We start from the raw sequence: 13,730 nt of genomic DNA, 5'->3' as shown, positions 1-13,730 counted from the left end.
AAATTTGATCGTGTTTCTCCGCTGCTCTCAAAACTTCACTGGCTTCCAGCGATCTCTAGGGTTCGCTTTAAATGTATCTGCCTAATGTTCAAGATCCTACGTGGCACTCTTCCTCCCTAATTCCACTATCTTGGAATTCTTTGAGACCTGACATTATCAAATCCATCCCAAATCTTAAACTATTTTCCCCCTCGTTAAAAGGCGTTATCTATGCGGGAAAATTATGGAAATCTCTTTTCTTCAAAAGCATTGAGCTTTGGAATAACCTTCCTGCCCTGCTGCGGAATCTGGGCTCCTTCCAATTATTCCGAAAGCATCTGAAAACCTGGCTCTTCTCTAACATGTAAAGCTCACTACCCTCTTTATAACCACTAATTCTTATTATGTTTTTCCTTCATTATATTAAAGTTCCTATAAACCGTGCCGAGCTCTATCTTTATGGAGAGGATGCAGTATATAAACTTACGGTTTAGTTTAGATAAATGAGACAAATAGGCAAATTAAATTCTAATAATAGCATTAATATAAGTCAGTAATCTACACATAAAGCAAGTGAAGCACTATAATAAACATAAGAAAAAAAGAACTGTGGAAACGATGATCTCAATTACCAATTATTGTTCAAAATTAAAGGTCTTCACTAGTAAAAGCGATACATATCTTTGATACATCTAATTGATACACGGTTAAAAAAAGTCTGTGGCATTGACCCGACACACTCTATGTTTCGGTATTTGACAGCCTTCTTCTGGGGTCCGTCCACTTTGAGCCACAACAGATAAAATTGCTAAATTGCATCCAAGATACTATGTGATGAGCTCAGAATGCAACCAATGCAGTGAAAAACAGTCACTTCCTGTCAGATACTGAAACCTAGATCGTGTTGGGTCCATGCCACAGACTTATTTTGCTGTGTATTAGTTGAATGTGTCAAGCACATGCATCGCTTTTACTTGTGAAGACTTTCAATTTTGAACAATAAACTGGCTATTGAGATCATCGTTTCCACAGTTCTTTTTTTGCTTCTGGTTATCCTGTGGAATCATCTGGTGACTTTTGCTTGGTTTGCTTTGCACCATAATAAACAGCACAGTAGAACAGTCTTAAAACATGCTAAAATGAAACAAAGTAAGAGGTAGAAGAAGGGACAAGTGCAGTTGGGACACAGAGACAGGCAAGATGAACAAAGCATTGGGATGAACAAAAAAATGAGCGTAAATTATAGTTACATTTGAATAAGGGTGAAACTGGTCTACGAGACTACTACGGAAGCTCACGGCAGCCATTTCCTATGAGTGATCTGCTCGGGGCAGGAGCATAGGAAAACCCTCTAAACCACCAGGTAAGGCTTAAGGGGGTTCCAGGGGAAAGTGGGAGGGAGGCAGGGAAGGTCCAGAATACGGCTTTAATTTTTAAAAAAATTTTTTTAAATAATTCGAGAATAACCGAATCCGAGGATGCTGAAACCGCGGATTTGGGGGGGAGAAGTGTACCTAAGTCAGGGTGTCAAAGTCCCTCGAGAGCTGCAAACCAGTCGGGTTTTCAGGATTTCCCCAATGACTATGCGTGAGATCTATTTGCATGCACTGCTTTCATTGTATGCTAATAGATCTCATGCATATTCATTGGGGAAATCCTGAAAACCCGACTGGATTGCGGCCCTCGAGGAGGGACTTTGACACCCCTGGCCTAAATGGTTTACATTCAGGTACTGAAGCATTTTTCCCTATCTGTCCCGGTGGGCTCACACTCTATCTAGTGTACCTGGGGCAACGGGGGATTAAATGACTTGCCCGGGGTCACAAGGAGAGGTGTGGGATTTGAACCCACAATCCCAGGGTGCTGGGGGTGGGGCTCTAACTACTGCACTGCACAGTCCCCAGATTTCAAATTAAAGCTCTTGCCTGGTTACAAATCTACACACAGAGTAATGTCCATGGACACAGCACATATTGAACATTGATGGCCTTTCAAATGACCACCCCTTCCATCACCAGTAGTGGACCACACGGCTGAATAACACCATTTGTATTCCAGCTGCTACTGTACTGTATGCTGTTCATACCATTTAGTAGAACAATGTTCATGTAATTAAACAGCTGACCAATGCTTTCTCAAAATTTTAGAGATCTATGCAGACTTTTAAGAAAGGTTCAAATAATTTCCTGGAGGAAAAGTCCATAGTCTGTTATTAAGAAAGACATGGGGGGAAGCCACTGAATCCCTGAAAACATTTCTTTTTAAACAGGCTTTTAATATCTAAAATTTATTTTATTTTATTAATTTCGTTTTTAAAATCCCCTTATTCCCCTATGTTTTTATTCCTTAAATGTATTTCTCAACATAATAGATGTAACTTTAACCCCCCCTCCCTCCCAATTGTTGTTGGTCATGTTGGATTTCTATTGTTTATATATACTGTATGTTTTTTAACTTAATATTATTTTATTATTATGTACATCGCTTTGTATAAAGATATAGCGATTCATCAAATATTTAATAAACCTTGAAACCTTGCCCTGGACCAGTAATGTGGAATGTTGGTATTTTTATGGTTTTTTGCCAGGTTCTAGTGGCCTGGATTGGCTGTTGGGAGGATGGGTTACTGGGAATGTTGACATTCTGTAGGTGTTCTAGTCCATTTTGTCTGAGGGTATAAAATTAGGGAGAGAGAGAGAGAGTTTCAAATTTGGCCCAGTAAGGTGCTGACAGCCTGCATATTTTTTTTTACAGGAAGGGAGTTTTCAACCCTCTATCGGTTATTGTTCCTCTTCCTTTCCACATTTCATCTACCCCCCATGATCACATTTCTATCTTCTGTGCTCACTATCCTCCTCTGATTTACTTCCTTGACACCACCCCCCCCCATAGTCTCTCAGACATTGTTCTGCCATTCCCAATATTTTTCTCCCTCTTCTGTTCTCCTGTCTCTCCTTCCTACCATAGCTTGACACCTCCTTGTCCCTTTACCCCTAAGCTACTCTATCCACTATATTTGTGGTAGAAAGTGTGAGCCAATTGAAACCCACCCAAACCCTACTAAACTGCATATAGGTATCACCTATAGCCATTAGGCCTAGTAAAGTGATTGACATGTGGTTCTAGTAGGGTTTTAGGGAGTTTGAGCTCGGCATAAGGACTGACCATGTCTTCCTCATAGGATATTTGGGATATATATATATATATTTATTTATTTATCTGGATATGTATTTATCTGGATTAATATACTGTATATTCACCACAATGTAACAGGAAATACTACCTTCTCAAGGCAAGAAAAACAGTGAAAGTGACCTAAGGTGCTCAATAACTTTATTGATCAATTGAGACTTGCCCTTGAATTTTCAAAAGTATGTGATTTGATAAAAATCAGGACCAGCTCAGTGAATATGGTTCCCCTAGCCAACCTTTGCTTTGGTAATCTAATGTGGGGTGTCCTCATCAGCTTTTTTTATTTCCAGCCAGCTCTTACCCCCCTCTGAAACCTTATGAGGTTTCAAGTTTCAAGTTTTATTAAAATTTTGATGTGTCGCAATATCATTCATTCAAAGCGATTTACAATTAAAACAGGGTCTTAATTATTAACTGAAACCAACACAGACGGAAATGATGTACCAATACATAAGGGAAGTAGGGAGAACTACAATAAATATAGTAAAGGACAAATGACAGGAAAGTACAAAAGGAGGGTAAGAAATTTTAAAAATATTGATAAAAATATAATAGAAAATTAAGAACTTTTTTTATTTTTAATTTTAATTCAATTTCTCAGAGCCTAAGACAGAGGACAAGTGAGTTTAAGCAACGAATGGGATCAAAAGAGACTCCGATAATTAGGTCTCCAGTGGTTCCTGTTGCACTCACAAGTGGCTCTTACAGAAGAGGTCAAGTGGACTTCAATTGTTTCCTCCTCAATATAAAAATGTTATGTTCATTTCTATGTATTCTGAAGGACTTTGTACAGTACCTGCCATGAGTCTCAGTTTTGGGGTGCTCTCATTTGATTCAAAGATTCCAAAATATGGTATGTGGTTTTAAGTTATGTTTCTGCCAACTTCTTCTAAGACTCTAAAACTTAGGGCTCCTTTTAATAAGCGCTGAATTGCCCCGCACGCTAGACCATAACGCCAGCATTGAGCTGGCGTTAGTTCTAGCCACGTAGCGTGCGGTAATATCCTGCATGCGCTAAAAACACTAGTGCACCTTAGTGAAAGGAGCCCTTAGTATACCAGTCTAGGTTATACTTACCTATGCTTTAGTTTCCTGATGTCAAGATGCCAGCTCCTGGTAATTTTGTTTAGGGGTTATAGCTATTTTTGCTTCAGTGTAATGGGACTAGCATTAAATGACAAGTGCCAGATTTGACAAGCTGCCTCTTGGGTTGCAGTGGGATGAGAGGTGAGAGGTGATACATTGCCTAATGCTGCTGCTAGAGAGGATCAGTTGAGATCAGAGATTTTGATAACTTTCTTAGATAGAAAGATACAGGTTTTTATCAGAGGTTGGATTGGGTTGGGTTAGTTTTCCCAAAACTTTTTTTTTTAAAGGGGGAGAAGAATCACCCACACATCTCATTTAGCAAAAACTGCTTGGAAACAAACCCCTTCTTCTACGAAACTGTGCTAGCAGTTTCCAGCGCAGACAGCCGCGCTGAATGACCCGCACTGCTCCCGACGCTCACTGTGAGCGTTGGGAGCAGTGCGGGTCATTCAGCCTGGCTCCCCGTGCTAGAAACTGTTAGTGCAGTTTCGTAGAAGAGGGGGAAAGACTTATAAGAAATATATGAAACAAAATAAAACTTTATAAAACCAGCAAACAAAAAACCTAGGAAACTAAAGCAAACAAAACTATTTCGCCTACATATCCCTAATTTGAACACCTTGGCCAGCATTAATAAAAATAGGCTCACTATAGCCACTGAAAATCGATCTATTTTGTATAAGTAACCTACATATACATAATTATAATGTCATCAATTTAGTATAAAAACTTTTCATAGTGGCGACAATGAGCAAGGTGACTGACAGGAATTCTTGAAAGAACATACCGGTAATAGGCTAATGAGAGATGATGATATTCTTTAAGTGAGTTACCAAAGTAAGTGCTTAGTAAAAAGTCACTAGCTTAAATGATGTCAACAGGAAAATATTCAATATTGTTTTGTGATGCAAAATAGGCTTGACAAATTGGTATTCAAAGGCATGTCTGCAGTTCTTAACAGCATAGTAGGTGTACATCCATAGTTTCTAATGATAATTCCTGGATTTTACTCTAGGGATTATATATCTGCTTCAAAATGAATTTCTGAACTTCAAGGTCTTTTTTGATCTACAAAAAAAATGTAGGTTCTCATTCATTATGCATATTTGACCTTTGTTCGCTTATGCTCAACAAAAGAGGACTAAAAGGCTGATAAAGGCTGTGCTTTTTCTATCAAATTGAGTAAAACTGTCGTTCCATGCATTAATGAGAGTCTCAGCCATTGATTTGATCTTTGCACCTTCGCCATTGATTCCAGTACTTTGTTTTGTCATCCAGCCCCTCATAAGTCAATAACTTATTGATCACGCTATGAAAAGTCAATTGCCTTTATTCTCCTGAAACCTTGTGTAAATTTAATTTATTTTCATAATTGCTGATGCTTTGGAATAAACTTCTAATCAGTATTAAGGCCCTTGGCAGCCATTCTTCGACTGAGTTCTGGGGACTATTTTATCAGTGTGCATCTCTACAGACTTTCCCAAATTTTCCAAATCAAACATATGTGCATGCGTTTACTTTTAAAGTGATTGCAGAAAAGCCATGCCCTTGAATTTGTATCTTAATTCTTCAGTCCATGCATCACTCACAATCAGGGCCGGATTAATCAATAGGCCTACTAGGCACGTGCCTAGGGCCCGAAACTGTGAGGGGGACCCGCTGAAGGAGGATGACTCACATTGCCATCAACGGCAACGGGCCCCCCTCCCGGCATCAACAGCAATGGGCAGCTTCCCGGCATCAACCGCAACGGGGCCCCCTCCCTCCCAGCATCAACCGCAATGCAGCCGGATCTGTTATTAGAAGGTCCCGCGATTAGAAGGTGCCTCTGTCAGTCCATCCCCCCTCCGACGTCATTTACTTGCTCCGGAAGAAGTGACATTGGAGGGGGATGGACCGGCAGATGTAGTCATCGCGGGACCTTCCAATAACAGATCCGGCTTCATTGCGGTTGATGCCAGGAGGGGGGCCTGTTGCCGTTCATGCGGGGGGGAGGGGGGCATTGCCGTCAGCTATTATAATGCTGCTTTCAGGCAAAGGAGCTCAGAGGGCAGAGCCAGCAGCAATATTTGGAGAGGGAGAAAGGAACATGGAAGGGTGGTGGAGGATGAGAAAAGGGACAGGGTGGTATGGAAGGGTGGTGGAGGAAGAGAAAGGGGGCAGATGCTGATGGAATTGTGTGCATGGAAAGGGAAGGATACTGGATGGAATTGGGTTGGAGGGAAAAAAAGGGGGCTGATGCTGATGGAAGTGGGGGGGGGGAAGAGAGAGGAGAGAGTGAAATGCTAGACCATGGGGGTGTGGGAAAGGGAAGGGAAGAAGAGAGGAGAGAGATGCCAGACCATTGGAGGAGGGAATGGAAGAAGATGGATGCCAGACCAATGTGAGTGAAGGGAAAGATGGAAGGGGGAGGCATACAGTTTCTGGAAGTGGTACAGAAGGACAAAAGATAAAATAAAGATATTGACAAGAAGATGAGGAGAGCAGAAACCAGACAAGACAAAGGTAGAAAAAAAATTATATTTATTTTTTTTGCTTTAGGGGACATGCATCACTGTTTCTGTGGTGTTGCATTGTATGCAGAGTCCAGCTCCTTGATGGTTTTATTTAACCTTTGTCTATTTTATCCCCCCTTTTACAAAACTGTAGATCATTTTTTTAGCACGGGCCGTGGCTAAAAACCATACTACAGTTTTGTAAAAGGGGGGAGAGGTTAGTTTGTGATCACATATTCCATACTAGGGGAAGGTGTTTTCTGTGTCCTGTTTGTATGAAAGACATGGTTTTTTGTTAGCGTTGACTAGCCTTTGTTTGGCGAAATGCATCAGGCATGGTTCTTGGGAGCACCTTGAATTAACCTGATTTGATTCTCCTTATTTTCTGCCAATCTTCTTTTGTTTCATGTTGAATTTTTTTGGTGGACTGCTTGCCTTGTTGTTTTGTTGCAAGTTAACATACATGGAGTGGAACGTACTAGAGGAGTTACAGATTTGGTTGTTTATACATGCATATGGGTTACATTTGGTTGATGCAGAGTGAGGCAGTTGAGAGGCGTAAACTTGGTTATTAATGTAGACATATTTCAGATAGTATTACTGTTTAAAAATATTTGAACATAAGAATGTAAGCCATGCCTCTGCTGGGTCAGACCTGAGGTCCATCATGCCCAGCAGTCCACTCACACGGCGGCCCATCAGGTCCAGGACCTGTATACTAGCCCTCTATCTATATCCTTCTATCCCTTTTTCTTCTGAAAATTGTCCAATCCCTTCTTGAAATCCAATACCGTCCGCTCATGGGTCGGCCCATCAGGTCCAAGACCTGTATACTAGCCCTCTATCTATACCCTTCTATCTCCTTTTCCTTCAGAAAATTATACAATCCCTTCTTGAACTCCAATACCGTACCCTGTCCTATCACTCCCTCTGGAAGCGTGTTCCAGGTGTCCACCACCCATTGGGTGAAGAAGAACTTTCTAGCATTGGTTCTGAATCTGTCTCCTTTTAATTTTTCGGAATGCCCTCTCATTCCTGTAGTTGTCAAAAGTTTGAAGAATCTGTCCCTCTACACTTTCTCTATGCTTTTCGTGATCTTATAAGTCTCTATCATATCCCGTCTAAATCTCCGCTTCTCCAGTGAAAAAAGCCCCAGTCTCTCTAATCTTTCAGCGTATGAAAAGTTTTCTATACCTTTTATCAAACACATCGCTCTCTTCTGAACCCTCTCGAGTATCGCCATATCCTTCTTTAGGTACGGTGACCAATATTGGACACAGTACTCCAGATGTGGGTGCACCATCGCCCGATACAACGGCAGGATAACTTCTTTTGTTCTGGTTGTAATACCCTTCTTGATTATTCCTAGCATTCTATTTGCTTTCTTAGCAGCCACTGCGCATTGTGCCGATGGCTTCATTGTCATGTCCACTATAACCCCCAAGTCCCTTTCTTGGGAACTCTCACTCAATAACAGCCCTACGATTGTATAGCTGTACCTCAGGTTTCTGTTTCCTACGTGTAAGACTTTGCATTTCTCTACATTAAACTTCATCTGCCATCTCGTCGCCCACTCCCCTAGTTTGTTTAGGTCCCTTTGTAAATCTCCGCAGTCCTCTTTAGTCCTAGCCCCATTGAATAGCTTGGTGTCATCTGCAAATTTTATTACTTCGCTCTTCATCCCCATTTCTAGATCGTTTATAAATACATTGAATAGCAGCGGTCCAAGCACCGACCCCTGCGGAACACCACTCGTGACCTTCCTCCAGTCCGAGTAGTGGCCCTTCACTCCTACCCTCTGCTTTCTGCCCGCCAACCAATTCCTGATCCATCTGTGTACATCTCCTTCCACCCCATGGTTTTTTAGTTTCCGAAGTAGGCGTTCATGGGGTACCTTGTCAAAGGCTTTTTGGAAGTCTAAGTATACAATGTCTATGGGGTCCCCTTTGTCCATCCATTTGTTAATTTCTTCGAAGTGCAATAAGTTCATAAGGCACGATCTTCCCTTACAGAAGCCATGTTGGCTTGTTTTCATAAGTTTATGCCTCTCTAGATGCTCCTCGATGCTATCTTTTATCAGCGCTTCCGCCATTTTCCCCGGAACCGAGGTCAGACTTACCGGTCTGTAATTCCCCGAGTCACCTCTCAATCCCTTTTTAAAGATGGGCGTAACATTGGATATCTTCCAATCCTCCAGGATCATGCCTGTTTTCAGGGATAGATTACAAACCTGCTGTAGTAGTTCCACTATTTCCTCCTTTAGTTCTTTCAATACTCTAGGGTGGATTCTGTCCAGGCCCGGCAATTTGTCAGATTTTAATATTTCTATCTACCTGTGCACGTCTTCAAGGCTTACTTCCATGGAAGTTAATTTCTCTGCTTGGTCTCCTTTGAAGATTTGTTCAGGTTCCGGTATGTTAGATGTGTCTTCTTTTGTAAATACTGACGAAAAGAACATGTTTAGTCTTTCCGCCACTTCTTTCTCCTCCTTCACCACTCCCTTCCTATCTCCGTCATCCGGCGGTCCCACCTCCTCCCTAGCCGGCTGCTTCCCTTTAACATATCTGAAGAACGGTTTGAAATTTCGTGCTTCCCTGGCTAGCCACTCTTCATATTCTCTTTTTGCTTTTCTAACCACGAGGTGACATTTTTTTTGATACTTCCTGTGTTCATTCCAGTTCTCCTCTGTTATGCTCTTTTTCCATTTCTTGAATGAATTCTTCTTCTCCCCTATCGCTTTTATATATGAATGGAAAGGATTCAGAGTTAAAGTCCTGGATAAGTAGGTGGGAAGGGAAGGAAGGGGGATTTGTTCAGAGATGCTTGGGGGTTGCAAAGAAGAAAAACTGTGCACTGGTATGCTAATTTGTGTTTGTTTTGAATTTTTTTTTTTTTTTTAAAAAGAAATACAAGTGGAAATAAAGAAGTAAATTAGAAAACAGATAAATGGGGTCGGGACATGGGGGGGGCTATCATTGAATATTTCCTTTATCATTTCAAACATTCATTCTTTTATACTTTCAGTGCTTCTTATGACCTCAGGGCTACATCTGAATCACCTATGTCATGTATAATTCAGATAAATTGTAGCAAGCCTCCTCATCGATCAAAAAATCCATTTATAAATCTTTGGAAATTAATATCATGCCTAAAGCGCTTATCTTAGTTAGCAGTTGTAGATATATATTTACACGCGTGCACTAGAATTTTCAAAAGTATATGATTTGGTAAAAACCGGGACCTGCTCAGTGAATGTGGTTCCCCTAGCCAACTTTTGATTTCACACTAAATGCCATCTGCCATTTGGATGCCCAGTCTCGTAAGGCCCTCTTGCGATTTTTCCACAATTCTCTCGCGAGTTAACAATTTGAAACAGCTAAATGCTAAGGTGCTCGTAGAATATAATGGGTGTCTTAGCATTTAGCGTGCACTAATCTTTAGCGCATGTTAAATCAGTTAGCACGCCTTAGTAAAAGGACCCGATTATCTTACTAGTTATTTGATCTCTAAATTATTTATAACGATGTTTAAAAAAAAAGCAGCTGTTCCAGCACAGGGCCCTGGGAATCCCCACTATCTAAACTTCTTCATTGAGAATATTGACTATTAAACCCTACTCTCTGTTTTCTCTCTTTTAACCAGTTCTTAAGCCACAATAGGACGTTACTTCCTAGCCCATGACTTTCTAATTTCCTCAGGAGTTATTCTTGAGGTACTTTGTCAAATGCCTTTTATATCCAGATACAGTGGTACCTCGGAATCCAAACGCCCCAGAATGCAAACGACTTGGCATCCAAACTTTTTTTTTTGTAGTAAATTTTGTCTTGGAATCCGAACTCTGCTTTGGAATCTGAACGCCCTGCACATTGTATGTGTGTGTTTCTGCCCCAGAATCTGAATACTGCTTAAATCCAGTGTATTTCCTGTTAAAATTTGAGTTTGTGGGACTCAGGAATGGATTATTCCAGTTTCTCTTGTTTGCAATGGGAAAAATTGTCTTGGAACTCGAACGCTTTGGAACTCGAACGGGGTTCCGGAATGGATTAAGTTTGGATTCCAAGGCATCACTGTATACAGTACAATATTGATTGAATTGTGCCTATGGGCAATACAAGGAAGAGAGTAGAGTGCCTTGAGCAGAGTAGCACACTCTCGTCATTGTAAAGGGTGAGTTGATGAGACAGGTTTTGGTATCCCGAGCTAGTGCCTCATCTGAATCATGCCTTAAGCTGGCCTTGCCCTAACCTTATATGTGTGCTGTGGCTAGAGGTATGTGCATCCAAGCTCTATGCTGTACTTCTATCCATGTATTGGTTGGACACAGTGCCATAGCAAAGCGGTGTGTGGGTGGGGTGCTGATCACCCCAAGCGCTGCTTTGATGAGGGCTCCAGCACCTCCTCTCCACCCAACTACCTACCTCTTCAAATGAACACTGGCAGTGAGCAGCATCTCATACCTGCTGCTCGTGCCAGCCTCAGCTCTCCCTCTGACATCACTACCTGGTTGTGGGACCAGGAATTGATGCAAATGGGAGTGCTGCTGGCAATCATCTGAAAAGATATGCTGGGAGGGAGTGGAGTGGGGATGAAATACGGCGACCAGCCGTGGTGGGGAAGAGTGAGAGAAAGTCGCTCAGCACGGTAATGCCAGACACCCCCTTCCCTCATTACATCGCTGGATGGACAAATTTGTTAGAGTCAAATTACATGGTTTTAGAAGTACTTTATCTTTAAAAAATGTCTTTGAGACACTCAGAGCCTGATTCTCAAAGCAGGCAGCGGTAGGCATTTTGTCTGGCAGCCAATCGGACACGTGCTTTTTAAAAAAATAACTCTCCGAGGAAGGACTCCTACATTGTAGGCCTATGGAGCGCGTCTGCAGAGATGCATAATGATGCTTAAGCACACCCAAGGTGGGGTGTGGGCATGGCTTCACCCAGAAGTGGACTTGGGCGGGCTTAAGTGTCACTATGCAAGACAGATGCCTTAAATGTAGACCTGTAAAATGCTGGCCTACATCTAAACATCAAAGAACTTCATTGGATGTACCAGCTTAATACAATGTATTCCCCACGGTCTAAATCTGACCAGTGATTGGCTAACAACGGCCTTATGACTTATTCTGCCTTTTTCCTGGGTTTTGTCCAATACGTTTAGCTCAAAACGTCCTGTCAGCTGTTCATTGGTCACCACGGGGGTCACATGATCCGGGGGTTTGGTTTATTAAGTCCACCTTTATGCCGCGGCCATTTAACAAACCCGGCACATTCAACAGGGATTTAGCATCTCGCTAAGACTTTGAACTGCTCTGGTAAGGCACTCAGCAATTGTTTAGTTTTAAATTCTTGTTTTACTGGGGGTTTTTTTATCGCTTAACAACATCTTTTATTTTCTTATAGCTCCCCCTATCCCCGACCCTGATGAAATTATGAAACGCGTCGGTGGGGATTGAGGCAGACCCAGTTTCACAAAGCTAAGTATTGCCTTTGCAGTAATTCTTTAAAAATGATAATTATATAATTTATTGAAGCACTTGCACTCTATAAGCATTATGAAACGTTATAACAAATACAAAATAACAAAAACACACATCACAATGTTCCTATGAGGACGGCTACCACACGAGTATCAGGTGTGGCATTCTGAGGAACTTGTGTGTTGAATTTCCCTAATTCAGGTGGTAATTTGATGCTTATTGGAACTTCAGCATTGTTACTTTGATGCACATTTAGATTTTGAGTTTCAGGCCTACATCTCGGGTATCTAACTGGAACTGTAGACATGATTCTCTTATGGGCGCCAATGCATGATTGACACACGATCGGTGGTCGCTTCTTAGGCAGCCGCTGATGCCAGCATCCAAAAAAGAATCCGAACCAGTTATCAAACAGCTGACGCCCAGCGCATATGAGATTCCTAAAGCAAAAAAGAGGATCGAGAGACCTATCCAGAGCATGAATTATTGTTACAGACCATAAGAACATAAGAACATAAGAAATGCCTCCGCTGGGTCAGACCCGAGGTCCATCGCGCCCAGCAGTCCGCTCACGTGGCGGCCCAACAGGTCCAGGACCTGTGCAGTAAATTTCTATCTATACCCCTCTATCCCCTTTTCCAGCAGGAATTTGTCCAAACCTTTCTTAAACCCCAGTACTGTACTCTGCCCTATAACTTCCTCTGGAATTGTATTCCAGGTGTCCACCACACGTTGTGTAAAGAAGAACTTCCTAGCATTAGTTTTGAATTTGCCTCCTTTCAACTTTTCCGAATGCCCTCTTGTTTTTTTATTTTCTGAAAGTTTGAAGAATCTGTCCCTCTCTACTCTCTCTATGCCCTTCATGATCTTGTAAGTCTCTATCATATCCCCTCTTAATCTTCTCTTTTCTAGGGAAAAGAGTCCCAGTTTTTCCAATCTCTCAGCGTATGAAAGGCTTTCCATCCCCTTAATCAGTCGTGTTGCTCTCCTCTGAACTCTCTCGAGCAATGCCATATCCTTTTTAAGGTACGGTGACCAATACTGGACGCAGTACTCAAGATGTGGACTGTGCAAGAGTATTAGATGCCTTAGGATGGTGAACCTTCAACCTTGCTTCCCAAACCCCTCAATTAACTTTCAAGCCTCTTAGGGCCCCCCCACTAAATAGGCTCATTAAACTGAATGATGATGATGACCACAACACTGCCCCTTGCAGAAGAATCATTTAGAAATACTCAATCAGATATCATAGAACCATGATAGCAGATAAAGGCCAAATGGTCTATCCAGTCTGCTCATCTGCAGCATCCACTATCTCCTCCTCACCATAAATAGGTATTATGTTTATTCATATACTGTGGGCTCCTTTTATCAAGCCGCGCTAGCGGTTTAACTCGCGTGATAGCGCGCATTAAACAGCTGGCCACGCTAGCCGCTTTCGCCTCCTCTTGAGCAGGCGGTAGTTTTTGGCCAGCGCAGGGGTTAGAGCGTGATGAAAA

The sequence above is a fragment of the Geotrypetes seraphini genome, chromosome 3 (genome assembly GCF_902459505.1).
Source record: "Geotrypetes seraphini chromosome 3, aGeoSer1.1, whole genome shotgun sequence".
NCBI classification, from domain to species: Eukaryota; Metazoa; Chordata; class Amphibia; order Gymnophiona; family Dermophiidae; genus Geotrypetes; species Geotrypetes seraphini.
This window is presented reverse-complemented; position numbering follows the sequence as displayed.